The sequence below is a fragment of the Ceratotherium simum genome, unplaced genomic scaffold (genome assembly GCF_057802395.1).
Source record: "Ceratotherium simum simum isolate JZ-2026a unplaced genomic scaffold, ASM5780239v1 HiC_scaffold_50, whole genome shotgun sequence".
In the NCBI taxonomy this organism is placed as follows: domain Eukaryota; kingdom Metazoa; phylum Chordata; class Mammalia; order Perissodactyla; family Rhinocerotidae; genus Ceratotherium; species Ceratotherium simum.
In genome coordinates, this window is record NW_028261266.1 from 18,585 (window position 1) to 34,876 (window position 16,292).

General features: G+C 39.2%; 2 protein-coding genes across 25 annotated transcripts in view; one reads left to right on the forward strand and one right to left on the reverse strand.

The window, feature by feature from the left end:
- Positions 1-16,292, reverse strand: part of LOC147911169 (uncharacterized) — a 159,688-nt gene that overhangs the window by 13,505 nt on the left and 129,891 nt on the right. For 5 of the 12 annotated variants that reach the window (XR_015551471.1, XR_015551467.1, XR_015551483.1 and 2 more), the window contains one exon: positions 9,072-9,137. The exons of 6 other annotated variants lie outside the window; for them this stretch is intronic. The gene's annotated coding sequence lies outside the window, so the exon portion shown is untranslated. Of the gene's footprint in view, positions 1-2,028; positions 9,138-16,292 lie in introns of those variants that run through there. One more of the 12 variants, XR_015551474.1, reaches the window with a different exon arrangement.
- The window catches only part of LOC147911170 (uncharacterized), a 90,265-nt gene that overhangs the window by 8,529 nt on the left and 65,444 nt on the right, over positions 1-16,292 (forward strand). For 12 of the 13 annotated variants that reach the window (XR_015551497.1, XR_015551495.1, XR_015551494.1 and 9 more), the window contains exons 3-4: positions 2,246-2,442; positions 2,844-2,987. The exons of the other annotated variant lie outside the window; for it this stretch is intronic. The gene's annotated coding sequence lies outside the window, so the exon portion shown is untranslated. The remainder of the gene's footprint in view (positions 1-2,245; positions 2,443-2,843; positions 2,988-16,292) is intronic. 13 annotated transcript variants of the gene reach the window in all.

Genomic DNA, 16,292 nt, shown 5'->3' on the forward strand with positions numbered 1-16,292 from the left:
GCTTCTGGGATGCTATGGGTTGAGACCGTCCATGTGGTCATAAAGTGAAATTACAGAAGCAAGCCCCACCTCGTAGTTACTGGGAGAACTCTGCTATATCCTTGTTTCCTTCCAATCACTATGTCCCCAGATCTAAGGCCACTGATGAGACTCTCGCCTTGCCAGTATTTTTCTAGAGAATATCCATTGTGTAAACTGATCACAGGCTAAAAATTCCTTAGGGAGCATGGCGTTCCTAGCCCTTTGTAATCTGGGGCCAGCTAACCTTTTCATCCTGGGTTCTTAGGGCATCTCTCTATTCCCTGCACACTCCTCACCCTGGGCTTCTGCATGTATGATCCCATGGCCTAGAATACCCTTTGCCTCCCTTTCTACCAGAAGAAATCCCCATAATCTTTGAAAACACAGCTAAAAATTTTTGTGTGACCCCTGTGTCCTTGCCACCAAGAGCCTGAGTTATTTGGGGAGGAAAGCGGTGCTTCTTTTAAAGCATCCCAGACCCTAAGACTTGCAACCCACTAGAAAGCTGGTATCCCTTGCTTTCGAATATTCTTAATTACATTTTATCTCAAAAGTTTTTTTTTTTTTTTTTTTTTTTGGTGAGGAAGATCAGCCCGGAGCTAACATGCATGCTAATCCTCCTCCTTTTGCTGAGGAAGACCGGCCCTGAGCTAACAGCTATTGCCAATCCTCCTCCTTTTTCCCCTTTTCTCCCCAAAGCCCCAGTAGATAGTTGTATGTCATAGTTGCACATCCTGCTAGTTGCTGTGTGTGGGACGCGGCCTCAGCATGGCTGGGGAAGCGGTGCGTCGGTGCGCGCCCGGGATCCAAACCCAGGCCACCGGTAGCGGAGCACGTGCACTTAACCGCCAAGTGTTATGAGAGGTTCGGGGATTCGATCGGAGATGTAAAAGACACTTTCCACTCCAAACAAATGGACTGAAGGTATATTTTATTATATAGAGTATAGTAAAGGCGATAGTCTGCAAACAGATCCGAATAGGTCAAATATTAAGAGGGAAAAAACATCAGCCCGACTGGAAAGGGAAAACATCCACATCGGCTGAAGAGAAATGACACAAATCAACCGGAAAGAGAAACACCAGGTTGACAGAAAAGAGAACACAGCAAATCAATTACTTCATATCAAATCAATTACTCACAACATCCACGCCCCACTGCCGGGAGAGCCCTGTCAATCGACGCGGCTGGGCAAGGATCACACGTCCTGGGCAAGGTGTCCCTTCCACAGGTGGACCTCTCACCAGGTCTCAGTTTCCAGCAGTTTATATAAGCAGTTACAGAGTTTACAGAGCAAGCATCTAGTGTTCCCATGCACAAAATGGTTATCAGTGGCGTACGTGCACTGAGCCCCTTGGCTAACGTCCCAGCCCAGTAGTTGTGTACGTGCATTGTTCTCTTTGGTTATCGTCTTAGCCCGGCACAGATGGCCAGTCCATCCCGCGCTACGACGCTCCAAGAGCCTTGAAATGTTACAACTTGTAACTCTCTCCGTGGGAGAAAGGCCAGTTCCCGGGAAAAGGCCAGTTCCCACCACGCAGAAAGCAGCTTTTATTTCTTTGTGTGCTGGTGGCTATAGGTCAATGGAGCGGCCAAACATGGCTGTACTCATGTCAAGACACCACGCCACAGGGCCAGCCCCCCAAAAGTTATAAACAATAGAAAGCAACTAGTTCAGCCACCCTTATTTCCCATCCTGACTACTGAAACATCCTCTTAAATGTTTTCCCTGTCTCCATTCTTTTTCTCCTTCAACTGTTCTCCAAACAGTTGCCACAGTGATAAATCAACATTAATAGGCTGCTATTTCACATAAAACTCTCTAATGGCTTTCCATTACTTGCAGACTGACCTTCAAATATTTTGATTATGCACATCTATTAGTAAAATACTTTTCAGCATGCACCCACAACATGGATTTATTTAGGTATTTATAAACCATACATATGTAGTACTATGGTCATAAATTATGTATGTTATATACACATAAAAATAAAAATTAAAGAATTAAAAATAAAAACAATACTACAGTATTTTTATTAACAGTATAAAAAATCTCATTACCCTACTAATCATATTCTATGGTGAAAGCAATGTGATTGGATGTACTTGACTATTTTTGAAAATCTTTTTTCAAAACTGTCTTCCTCTATTTCAGTTTATTTTGGTACTTCATTTAATGGCTGTTGTAGCAATAATAATAGCGGTTCAAAATTTTTTTCAGCATCCCAATGGAGAGTCTTGTGCAACCCTTGGTTCAAATGCTAACTTACTTTGGAAAGTACTGACTTAAAGAACAGGATCCAAACACTCCAAAATGGCATCAGGAGTCTTTAGGGCCTGACCCAACCTACCCTTCTACCCGGCTACCACTCAAGGGAGAAAGAGGGGACTATCTCACGAACATTCTCGGATACCCAGGTTTTCTTTTTACGTTGTTCTCTATCATCTGACCTGACTAGATTTTGAGGGGGAAGGGAGGGGAGGGGCATGGTCCAATTCAAGAAACTGAACAGAAGAATCAAGACTTCCTAACAATTAATGAATTGCACCTTGGGTTCAATGTTCTGTTGTCAACTTGATGTCGCTAGCACTCCACCTAAGGACTCTAAGAAGCTATGGACTCCATATACCAGAATCCCCTTCCCATGGGGTTTCAGGTTAGAGCTGGCCAATGAGCAGAACTAGCAGGAGATCTGGAAAGTGGAAGGGGAGGAGAAGCTATTGTTCTCCAGAGCCAGCTGCGGTCATAGCAGGGTCAGATAAGGGATTCTCAGAGGTTTTCCTACAAGCTCTTGAGACCATTTTCTTTGCTGCTACAGGTTGACACAATCTAAGGGAGCTTCTTAGATATCTTCATCAACTTTCTGGCAAGCTCTTTAGAACCACCCACTTCAGTTCCTCAGGCTGACTCCTCAGATGTTGACTTCCCTGACATTTGCTCTCCCAGCTATTCCAATGGATGTGTAAGTTCTTAACTTCTATATCGAACTCCTTATACCTGGAGTACATGGAGTTGTGTCTGTTTTGCTAACCCAACTCTGCCACCTCTTGTGGTAGTGAGGTATATAGAATGAATTAGACAGTTGTGCTATTTACCAGCTGTAGCAGGTACCTAAATCATTCCGAAACCACAGGGGCTGAGAACAACAGCCGTTTCGTTGCTCCCAATTCAACGGGTCAGGACTTTGGACTTCCAGAGCTCAGCAAGGATGTTCATCTGAGTTACATGTGGTGCTGCCTGCAGTGGCTTGATTGAGACTGGGAGATCCAAGATGGTTTCAGTTAACGTCTGAGGCCTTGATGCTGGCTGTCTGCTGGGGCACCTTGATTCTCCTCCACATGGCCTCTCTCTCCACATAGCCTCTCACCATATAGCAATCTAGCTTGAGTTTCTTTACATGGTGGCTAACCTCCAAGTGGGTGAAAGCAGAAGCTGCAAGCCTCCTTAAGGCCTAAGCCTTGATTGGCAAAGCATCACTTTTCACCACATTCTATTGGTAAAAGCAAGTAACCAGCCCAAACTGAAGGGAGAGGAACTAGAATCCTCCTGTGAAGGCAGGAGTGGCAAAGTCACTTTGTAAAGAGTGTGAGAGGGAACACTGCAGCCACTTTTGAAAACAGTCTCCACACCAGCTAAGGAAACTGAGGCATGGAGAGGTTAAGTAACTTGCCCAAGGTCACTCAACTGCTCAATACAGTCATGCACTGATAACAACATTTCAGTCAATGACGGATCACGTAGACGATGGTGGTCCCTTAAGATTAGTACCATATAGCCTAGGTGTGTAGTTGGCTATACCATCTAGGTTTGTATAAGTACACTCTGTGGTGTTCACACAATGACAAAATCACCTAAACACACATTTCTCAGAACATGTCCCCATTGTTAAGCGATGCATGCCTGTAGCAAGGCCAAGATTTGACTCGGATCAATTTTACTCCTATTTTTGTGTTCTTTACCACTATACGATACTGCCTTACAACCTTCTTTTTATTTATCTCTAAAGCTTTTCCTGACTAATGTTTGTATGTCTAATTTGCAAGTGGCTTTCATGGGCCAGAACAAAATGCTACCTTCCCTATTATTCTAAGCTTGAAAAAAATAGTCCTCCAACTTAACCTTCCATAGAATTTCTCTTAAGGTCCTTCACATTAGAAAATAAAGCAAAAAAATCATATCTATTTCAGATAACTAAATCAGAAGCTTCTCTGAGTGTCTTAATATTTTAGTTGGTGTATGAGGTCTTTATCTTTCTTTTCTTAAGTCTGTAAGAACCCTGTAATTGGGCTTAAGTCTTAATTTATGTATCTCTTGGATCGTATAGCATAAGGTCTAGTGCGTAGTAGTTAATTAACAAATACTGAATGAATGAATGAACATGTGAAAGATCCCACCCTGTTTCTTCAAAAACCATTCTGACGCCTCTGTGCACCAGGAAATGTATGGCTTTTAAGTAAGCTCTCAAAGCCTCAGCCCTACTCTTATTAGTCACTCAGGACTTCCTTGGCTTCTCTCCTGACCTTGCTCTCTTCCCATCCCATGTCCAGCTAACTTCCAGCGCTTGTCTTAGTATCATGGCTTTGGCTCTGCTTTTAAGTGTTGGTTTTGACATTCTTGCTTTTGACCGTTATTGCCCTCTGAAAACTACTTTGGATTGGATCTCCTACTTGGCTTCCCATCTCTGTCAACCAGACCATGGCCGTTTGCCTAATCCATTATAAATCTCCATAAGAACAGAGACAGTGTCTGTTTTGCTCACCGTTGACTGACTACCCAATACAAAGTTCAAAAAGTATTATACAGATTGAACTGAACTGGTGCTCTTAACCAGACGCACCCTGGTCCCTAATGAGACTGCGGTTCAGACAGAGTGAATGACAGTAGGATATAATGAAGTGCTCTGGGGCTACCTTTGCACTAGGGAGAAGCACGAGGGCAGGCTTTATCAGAAGGGCTTCCCATGAAACAATAAGCTGAGTAATCGCGAGTGAAGCATGCTTAACATAGCCATAATGAGCCTTGTGTCAGAGGGGCCAACTGGTCACCAATTCTCTATGTGTATGGTGCTCTTTTTTGCTAAACTTCCCTGGAGTTCCTTTGCTTATTGAACTTTCCTTAATAACCAGCAGATGGCTTCTATCTGGGCAATCGTCAGCTGGTGCTTAACAACAGCACATTCGAGAGGAGACATGGGTCTTGTTAGGGGTGGAAAATCCAGATGCCAACGTGCAGCATGCCAGGTGAAGTTATCAGGCATTGTCTAATTGATGTTGGGGACAGTGAGGATAGCTGAGGGGTATTAGGAAGAACCCTTCCTGGAAGGGGGAGACTGCTACTCTGAGAGCCAGGCAGAACCAGAGAAGGCAATGGCAATGGAAATGAGGAGCAACTCCAGAATAGAGACTAGTTCTTTTCCGAGTACTCACTATCTAGTATCATGTATTATGCATACAGGTACACAATCAAGGTACAAGGAATATAAACTGGGTCCCACCATTTATTCACATATTCATCCATCCAACAAATATGTGTTGAGGCCCTATGAGCACCTATGAGCACCAGGCCCCATCTAGTGAACCCAGGCACTAGAGATATAGCAGTGAACAAGATGTGGTCCCTCTTGTGTCTGTCATTGGTTTGCACGAAAATGATTAAGTGCGTTCATACAGTAGAATAAGCAAACAAACGGTTCACTGAGCTTCAGAGGAAGAGGTTGAGGTAGACAGTACAATGGCATGAAAAGGATATTTAGCAACCAGAAGAGACAGAAAGTTTGTGTAGTCAGAGGAGTGAGAAAAATAAGCAAGACCATAGAATTGGAGAAAACCTAGGAACGTTCAAGAAGAGCTCTCTTCTTGTCAGTCCCGGTTGCTCTTCCTGGATGTGGGAGTACAAATGATGAACAGGTCGTATGTGAACAAGTCAAACCATTTACCACATGGGATGGCTGCCCTTTGTGTCAGAGTCCAGGCATGTTCTTCACTTGAATGCTTACTAAGCCTCCAGAACCTGTCTTAATGAGGCTTATGGTCTGGTAATGAGTGTGGGAAGCATTCATTCATGCATTCAGCAAATGTTTATTGAGCATCTTTTCTGTGCTGAACACTTTTCTAGACCCTGGGTCTACAGTGATGAATTATATAGATACAATAAAAACAGTCTGCCTCCATTCTAGAGGAAAAAAACCAAACAAACAAAAGTGACAAATCAATATATGATGTTATTTCTGGCAGTGATTATTGCTATGAAAGAAAATGAAGACAGTAAATACATAGAGACATCAGTATGTATAGAGAGGCGCTTTAGTGAGGGACGGCCTCATCGAGGAAGTGGCATACGAATGGAGACCTAAATGGACTGAGGCAGTAGGCCACGTGAAGGTCATGGGGAAAACATTCTGGGTGGGGAAAAGCACATGCAAAGTGTTTGTGATATGGTAAAAATTTGGTAAGTGTGAAAATTAGCAAGGAGGCCGGAGTACAACCCAAGGGAGAGGGTAGGAGAAGATGAGCTTGGAGTAGCCGTTGAGGTCATATCACGTAGAGATTTGTAGGCCAGAGTAAGGAGTACAGATTTTATTCTAGGAGTGACAGGAAGACATTAGAGGGTTTCACATAAGGAATATTGTGGGTGTCAGTAGTCCTGTTCACAAATATTCTGGCTGCCTTCCTGTGGTCAGATGGTAGGATTATACTTTACAGCCCACTTTTAAGTTAGACATGGCCAATAAAATGGGAGCACAAGTGACATGTGCTACCCCTGAATAAAAGCTTTAAGGGTCAGTGCCTGATGTATCACATTCCCTTTTCCCCATCTTGATATTCATGGAAGTGTGTGTCAAATTGGCTCCTCCATCAGCCTGGATCCCTGAGGGACTACAGTAACCCAGCTGACTCCCATAGTACACGTAGAGTGGATGAGAAATAAAATCTATGTTAAGGACAAAAATTTTGAGAGTGTTTGTTATTGCAGCACAATTAAACCTTTTCTGACAAATATAATTTAATTCATGTTTCAAAATCACTTTGGTTCAATTAATATGATGGATTAAATACATTTTTTAAAATATTTATACTATATATAATAATATATATATTTATAATGTATATATATTTCCCCAAAACTTCACTAATATGAGAGCAAAGTTATTAAAAAAAAAAAGAACATGAAAGGAAAAGGAGACAATAGCAGAAGACAAGCCAAAAGGAATGAAGAGCAGACAAAGGCACCCACCCTATTTCAAATGAATAAAATAACCACAATGCAATGGGAAAATAATCTAAGTAATGTAAGAATGTAATATTCAATTATATACCCTCAGTCGTGGGTGGAGGGAAAATGTAAAAAAATCCTAAACTCTATTAGTAGTTTTGTTTTTTGCAGTGATGTGGACAAAGCAATTCTTGAAATATTTTAAATGTATTATAAGATTGAGCTAATGAGTAAATATGTTGATGTTCTGGGGAAACAAGATTTTCACTGTGAAAGAAGAGACATGCAAATATGGAATGGAGAAAAGGCATGAAAGAATTCTGTGGAGATGGATTAGAATTAGTGGTATCAATTTAGCCTCATGATTCTAATTTATAATATATATATACACAACATACACACATTAAATATATATAATGTGTAAACATGTGTATATGTGTATATCTAGTGTATATATAATAGAGTATATGTATATCTAGTATATGTAATGTATATAATGCATATGTGTATGTATGCGTTCATAATATGGGAAGAAGGAAGGACTTTTGCTTACAATAAAATCTTAAGTGGCAACTAGTAGATATAAGGGAGTGCTGGAGCTTAAAATAATCATTTTTCAATACCATCACAATAAAGAATGGCAAGAATCATCAATGGTGTAAATATAAGAGAATATTTTAATGAGGAGCAGGATATTTTCATGATGTTGAAGTGTCTCCTCACTGATTGCTTCTTACTTGCAAAGGAGAAAGTACCAACCATATAGTGGAGATATTGGGCAACACTTTGACTAGGTAATAAAAATGAATATCACCAATGAAGGGCAGATGAGCATCCTTTGCCTCTGATTTTGATAGCCAGACAATGAGACAACATCACCTATGTTGTATTCGGGGCTGGAACACAATAACTTAATTTACACACGAGGAAACATCAGATAAACCCAAAATGAGGAACGTTCTATTAAAAAAGTGGAAAAGGGAGTTGGTTGTAAACTTCAAAATATCAATACTTTAAAAGAAAAAAGAAGGCTGGAGAAATGTTCCAGTTTAAAAGAAACTAAAGAGATGTCACATGGAAAAAAATGCTATAGAGGACATTGAGTATGTGTGTGCATCCAATACTTTTATGAACCACGTAGGGTAAAGTTATAACTGTATGCAACTTTACCCTCACATGGTTTAGAAAAATTATTATGCATAGATATAGATATAGATGCATACATACATATATTATATGCTTGTGCCTATGCGTATGCACACACATACACATATAAGGACTGAGAGAGAGGGAGAAAGAGGTAGAGAAAGAGAGAGCTCATAGGATAAAACAAATGGCAAATAGGGCAAACTGTTAACAGTAGGTAAAAATGGGTAACGAGTATATAAGCATTCTATGTACTATCCTTATTCTTACAACTTTTCTCTAAGTTTAAAATTATTTCAAAATAAAAAGCAAAAAGGAAAAGGAAAAAAAAGAGAAAAAAACTCCAAACTCCTGCAGAGCCATTGTGTGGGTCAGCACTGGTTATGGTCATGTGAAAGTTTATATTGAATGTCTCATGAATTTGAAACTATTGTGTGCTCCTGAATGCAATAAACACAGACATGTTTTTCGCCTATGTTACATCTGAATTTATAATGGAAGTATATTATTTTAGAAAGAGCAGAGGACTGTTTTTTTAATGTTCAAACATTTGTCTGTTTTTGTCTTTTTATCCAAACTAATTTTAATAGATGAAATAATTTCCAAGGAACAACAGGCATTGCCTTTGCATTGGTGTGATACACTTTACAGGTTTTCTAAATGCTAATTAATTTCAACTGTACTTTACCTGCTATCCCAAAGGCCAGCAGCTTGTATTCATCATCTGAATGACAGCTGTTTCTAACTTCTTCTTCTTGGAAAGAAAGAAGAAAATAAAATAATAATTGTAAAAGGAAGGTAGCAGTTCAAAATGCATCTGCAAATTTTTTCTAACTCTCCATCCATTGAGTGGTGGGGTCTCTATGTCCCCTCCTCTTGGACCTGGTAACTGATGAACGATAGAGGACAGCTGAAGTAGCACTTGATGACTTCTGAAGCTAGGTCATGAGAGGCGTTGCAGCTTCTGCTTGGCTCTTGTCTTTTAGCCCTGAGCCACCAGGTAAGAAGTCCTACCACTTTCAGGCCACCAAAGTGACCCAAGTGGAGAGACCAGATGGAGAGGTTCTAAGAATACATGGGGAGAGGTGTCTGGCCTGCCCACAGCTGCTCCAGATGCCCATCATGCCTGCTCCAACACTGACTAAAACTGCATGAGAACCCAAGCCAGAACTCCGTTCCCCCAGGTGTTTCCAGAATTCTTGGCCCATAGAAACTGTGAGAGAAAATAAAATGATTGTTTTTGTTTTAATCTATTAAGGAAGAAAGATGGAGTATTAGCAGAGAGATGGGAGCTGAACACCAAGGCAATAACAGCAAAAAGCAAATTCAATTCACACCAGAGAATCTTGGAGAGATTTAGAAATTGGAGGACCAGGTATTAAGGAAGGTAGGGGTGAGGCATGAGGTTGGAAGGAATATTGTATTCTTTCTATTTCTGTATTGTAATAAAGTCCCTCTGTTATCCTGTGCAGCCAGGCATTTACCCCTTATTTACTCCTGACAAGAATTAAGATGTTTGCTTTGTGGAGAAATTGAACCAGAAAGGCTCTGAACTTGGCAACACGAAGCATAGCAGACCATGGAGAGGCTAAACACTGAAACCTGGGGGATTTAGTAAAAGTCTACAGCAAAATCCTCAGTTCCCTTTTAACCTTGCACACAGATCTTCCAATCAATTTTCAAATGCATCCTTCCTAACCATGATGAACAAGTAAGGAAAATTGTATTATGAGAGAGATTAAAACATGCACATACATACCTTCCCAGACTGTGGGACAGTTTTCAGACTAAAAAGGCTTACTGAGTATCCAACACAATGGATGGAAAACACTCAGATGATCCCATGTTATCTTAAAATTTCAGAGCACTAGGGTAAACCCTAAAACACTTCATAGGATGGGAATTCGGTGATATTCAAAGAATCAAATAGAATAATAGCATTTGTCTTCCATAAACTAGAAAACAATGGAGTAATACATGAATATTGCCTTGGCACACTCTTCAGCAGGATTTAATGTGATGATAGGGACCACAGATCTCTGTGCTCTATGATAAGACAATGAGATCCCCTTACTCTGAATATTTCTCTTTTTACTACTAAAAACCGCCTAAAGTAGTTCTACAAAGGAGGCTAAAATAGGGACTGATTACCCAATTTCTCCTAACAGAGCATCAGGACCACTTCTACCCTGTCCTTCTACCAGAACCCAGAGTCCAGCGTTCTTGGATCTTCCCACATTACCTGGATCTGTATCCCTGGACCTTCCTGTATTTCCACTGATTTGACAAATCTTCCACTCTACTCAATGCCCCAACCCTTCCATTATGTGCTCTGGATTCCACAATTTATTGTCAACAAAACCCTCCATTTCCTTAACCTCTTGTCTAAATGTTCCCTTCACTTTCTTGCTGTAACTGAAACCAGGCTCTCCCCTGGGGATATTGCCTCCTCTTAGTCATTTGGCTGCAGTCCTGTTAGTTGTTTTCTGTTTTTTTGTTTGTTTGTTTGTTTGTTTGCTTTTTCTCTCTCATGCCCTATGTGTCACTGGAACTGGAGTTGGACAATTGTCCTGTGGTTCCTCATTGCCACTTGATCTTTCCTTTCTAGAATCTCACAATTCTTTCCATGCACTAGACCACTCTCTACCCCATAATGCTGCAGTTATCCACTATCATGCTAGTTGTGGCTCAAGTTCATTGAAGAGTTTTCCATCTAGCTTACTCTTTTTCTTTCTATGACTGCTTTTTTCATCATTCTTGATGACTTCCATGTCTACAAAGATGATCCATTCTCCATCCAACACTTTGGTGGCTTGGTTCCTTAATCTCCTTACTTTCAATGATCTTCTATTCATGTTAGCCATACTTTTCCATGCTCATACCCTAGACCATGCCATTACCTGTACAGGAACAACCTCCAAAAAGCTCTACTTACAGTATCCCATTCTCTTATCTTCTCAATTCTCTGATTTTTTCCTTCAAATTTCACTATTATATTGCTTCAACTCTATGTGCCTCTTCAGTCCATTCACCTATCTCACATGCCTACTTCCTCTGTATCTAGCTTAGATTCTATGATCTATCATTATAATGATTGTCTTACCTTCCTCCTGTTCAACTGGCCCTGCTCCTAAAACCATTGCTCCTGTATGTGCACAGATCCCTCTCACCTTCTCTAGGTTTTCCTTCCTCCAATTAGGCTCCTTCTCCTTTGCATCATTAATTTCTCTCTAGATATTGGATGATTTCATTAGTGTGTAAACATGCCTTAATATTATCAAACATAAAAAAGAACACATCTTAATTCATATCCATCACCAACTGCTACTCTCTTGCTTTGTTCCTCATATAGTGAAACTCCTTAAAGGAATTTTTTAATGTTTTCTGGACCCACCTTCTCCATTAGAATGTAAGCTTCTCAAAGTCAGGAATATCTTAATTTGGGTTTCTCTAAAAACAAATTCTGAGATAAGGATTTGAGCACTAACAGATTATTTGGACAGCATAAAGAACAATGACATGGGAATGGGAAAGTGATATAGGGAAGGAAAAACAGCCAATAAATGACGCATTATTAAGCCAGCTATCACCATGGCTGACTGGAGCTAATATTCATGGAAAAACTCTGGAAAATGGTATACAACAAATGCTTCAGAATTACTCCACTGAAGAGAAGAGAGAGCTGGGGTAATTACACAAATCAACTTTCCTCAGTCATCAGTTGAGGATTGCTACCAAAAGGTGTTAATTCCCTGGCACTTTCCAGATGCAGTACTGGCAGTGAGAAGTACTCTGGAGCACTCTGAAAGGTCCAAAGCGCTGATTGTGTCTGATACGTAGGAACATTATCAATCCTTTGACCTCTGCAGGCTCAGAGACTAGAACATACCTGGAAATTAGTAGAGGCTCAATAGTTATTTTTGAAATGAATACCCAGCCAAACTACCAATCAAGAATAAAAGTATGTTTGACAAAGATGCCAAGACAATTCAACAGATAAAAGAATAGTCTTCAACAAATTGTGCAGGGACAACTGGAAATCTGTATGCAAAAAGATGAATTTTGGACCTCTACCTCACACCGTAAACAAAAATTAACTCAAAGTGGATTATGTCTAGTGCTAAAAGTATAAAAATCTTAGAAGAAAACATGAGAGTAAATCTTCATGATCTTGGGTTAGGCAGTGATTTCTTAGAGACAACACCTAAAACATAAGCAATAAAAGAAACAAATGATAAATTGGACTTCATCCAAATTAAAAATATTGTGTTTCAAATGACACCATCAAGAAAGTGACAAGACAACCTACAAAATAAGAGAAAATATTTGCAAATCATATATCTGATAAGGAAGAGTCCTATCCACAAAGAACTCGTACAACTTAATAATAAAAAGGCAAATAATCCAAATAAAAATGAGCAAAGGATTTAAATAGTCATTTCTCCAAAGAAGATATAGAAATGGCCAATAAGCACATTAAAAGATGCTCAACATCATTAGTCATTAGGGAAATGTAAATCAAAATCACAATGAGATATTACTTTACACCCAATGGCTATAGTCAAAAAGATGTACAGTTGAAGTATAAATGAAATAGAGACTAAAAAGACAATATAAAAAAATCAATGAAACTAAGACCTGGTTCTTCAAAAAAAATAAACAAAATGGACAAACGCTTAGCTAGACTCACTAAGGAAAAAAGAGAGGAGGCCCAAATAAATAAAATTAGAAACGAAAGAGAAGTTACAACAGATACCACATAAATACAAGAGATTATAAGAGAATACTACGAAAAGCTATATGCCAACAAACTGGATAACCTAGAAGAAATGGATAAATTCTTAGACTCATACAACCTCCCAAAACTGAATCAAGAAGAAATAATCTGAATAGACCAATCACAGGTAAAGAGATTGAAACAGTAATCAAAACTATCCCAAAAAACAGCAGTCCATAACCAGAACAACTCTGGTGAATTCTACCAAACATTCAATGAAGACTTAATACCTACTCTTCTCAAACTCTTCAAAAAATTGAAGAGGATGGGATGGAACCTTCCTAGCTCATTTTATGAGGCCAACATCACCCTGATACCAAAGCCAGACAAGGACAACCCAAAAAAATAAAATTACAGGCCAATATCACTGATGAATATAGATGCAAAAATCCTCAACAATATATTAGCAAATCGAATACAACAATATACAAAAAGGATCATACACCACCATCAAGTGGGATTTATTCCAGGGACACAGGGATGGTTCATCAACCACAAATCAATCAATGTGAGATACCACATTAACAAAATGAAGAATAAAAATCACATGATCATCTCAATAGATGCAGAGAAAGCATTTGACAAGAACTAACATCCATTTACGATAAAAACTCTCAATACAATGGGTATAGAAGGAAAGTACCTTAACATAATAAAGGCCACATATGACAAACCCACAGCCAATAACATACTCAACAGTGAAAAACTGAAAGCCATTCCTCTAAAAACAGGAACAAGACAAAGATGCCCACTCTTGCCACCCTTATTCAACATAGTATTGGAATTCGTAGCCAGAGCAATTAGGCAAGAAAAATAAATAAAGTGTATCCAAGTTGGAAAGGAAGATATAAAACTATCACTATTTGTGGATGACATAATTCTATTTGAGAAAACCCTAGAAAATCCACCAAAATAACTATTAGAAATAATTAATGAATACAGTAGACTTGCAGGGTACAAAATCAACATACAAAAGTCAGTTGCATTTCTAGACACTAACAATGAACTAGCAGAGAAATCAAGAATACAATCCCACTTGCAATCACAACAAAAAGAATAAAATACCTAGAAATAAATTTAACCAAGGAGGTGAAACACTTATACACTGAAAACTATAAGACATTATTGAAAAAAATTGAAGAAAACATAGAGAAATGGAAAGATATTTCATGCTCAGGGACTGGAAGAATAAACACAGTCAAAATGTCCATATCACCTAAAGCAATCTACAGATTCAATGCAACTTCAATTGGAATCGCAACGACGTTCTTCATAGAAATAGAACAAAGAATCCCAAAATTTATATGGAACAACAAGAGACCCTGAATAGCTAAAGGAATCCTGAGAAAAAAGAACAAAGCTGGAGGTATCATAATCCCTGACTTCAAAATATACTACAAATCTATAGTAATCAAAACAGGATGGTACTGGCACAAAAACAGACACAAAGATCTATGGAACAGAACTGAAAGCCCAGAAATAAAACCACACATCTATGGACAGCTAATCTTCAACAAAGGAGCCAAGAACATATAATGGAGAAAGGAAAGTCTCTTCAGTAAACGGTGTTGGGAAAACTAGACAGCCACATGCAAAAGAATGAAAGTAGACCATTATCTGACACCATACACAAAAATTAACTCAAAATGGATTAAAGACTTCAATGTAAGACCTGAAACCATAAAAGTCCTAGAATAAAACATAGGCAGTATACTCTTTGACATTGGTCCTAGCAGCATCTTTTCAAATACTGTGTCTCCTTAGGCGAGGGAAAGAAAAGAAAAAATTAACAAACGGGACTACATCAAGCTAAAAAGCTTCTGCATGGCAAAGGAAACCATCAACAAAATGAAAAGATAACACACCAACTGGGAGAAAATATTTGTAAATCATGTATCCAATAAGGAGTTAATTTCCAATTCATACAACTCAACAACAAAAAAACTCAGTCAAAAAATGGGCAGAGGATATGAACAGACATTTTTCCAAAGAAGAGATACAGTTGGCCAATAGGCATCTGAAAAGATGTTCACATCACCAATTATTAGGGAAATGCAAATCAAAACTGCAATGAGATATCACCTCACATCTGTTAGAATGGCTATTATTGAAAAGATGAGAAATAACAAGTGTTGGAAAGGATATGGAGAAAAAGGAACCCTCATGCACTGCTGGTGGGAATGCAAACTGGTGCAGCCACTACGGAAAAGAGTATGGAGATTTCTCAAAGAATTAAAAATAGAAATACCATGTGATCCAGCTATTCCACTTCTGAGTATTTATCAAGAACATGAAAACACTAATTTAAAAAGATATATGCACCCCTATGTTCATTGCAGCAATATTCACAATAGCCAGGACTTGGCAGCAACCCAAGTGCCCATCGACAGATGAATGGATAAAGAAGATATGGTATATATATTCATACAATGGAATACTACCCAGCCATAAAAAAAGACAAAATAGTACTATTTGTGACAACATGGATGGACATTGAAGGTATTAGGCTAAGCAAAATAAATCAGACAGAGAAAGACAATTACCATATGACTTCACTCATATGTGGAAGAAAAACAAACAAATACATAGAAATGGAGAACAGATTGGTGGTTACCAGAGGGGAAGATGGGGGAAGGCAAAAGAGATATAGGGGTACATACGTATGGTGATGGATAAAAATTAGACTATTGGGGCCAGCCCCGTGGCTTAGCCGGTTAAGTGTGCGCGCTCCGCTGCTGGTGGCCCGGGTTCGGATCCCGGGCGCGCACCGACGCACCGCTTCTCCAGCCATGCTGAGGCCGTGTCCCACATACAGCAACTAGAAGGATGTGCAGCTATGACATACAACTATCTACTGGGGTTTTGGGGGGGAAAATAAATAAATAAAATTAAAAAAAAAAAAAACTAGACTATTGGTGGTAAGCACGATGCAGTCTATACAGAAACTGAAATTTACATAATGTTATAAACCAATGTGACCTCAAAAGTTTGAAAAAAAAGAAATAATAACACCAAAAAACCCCCCACAATGATATACTACTACACATCTACGAGAATGGCTTAAAAAATAAATAGACTAAACTCTGGCAATATCAAATGCTGGTGAGGATGCAGAGCAACTGGAATTCTCAT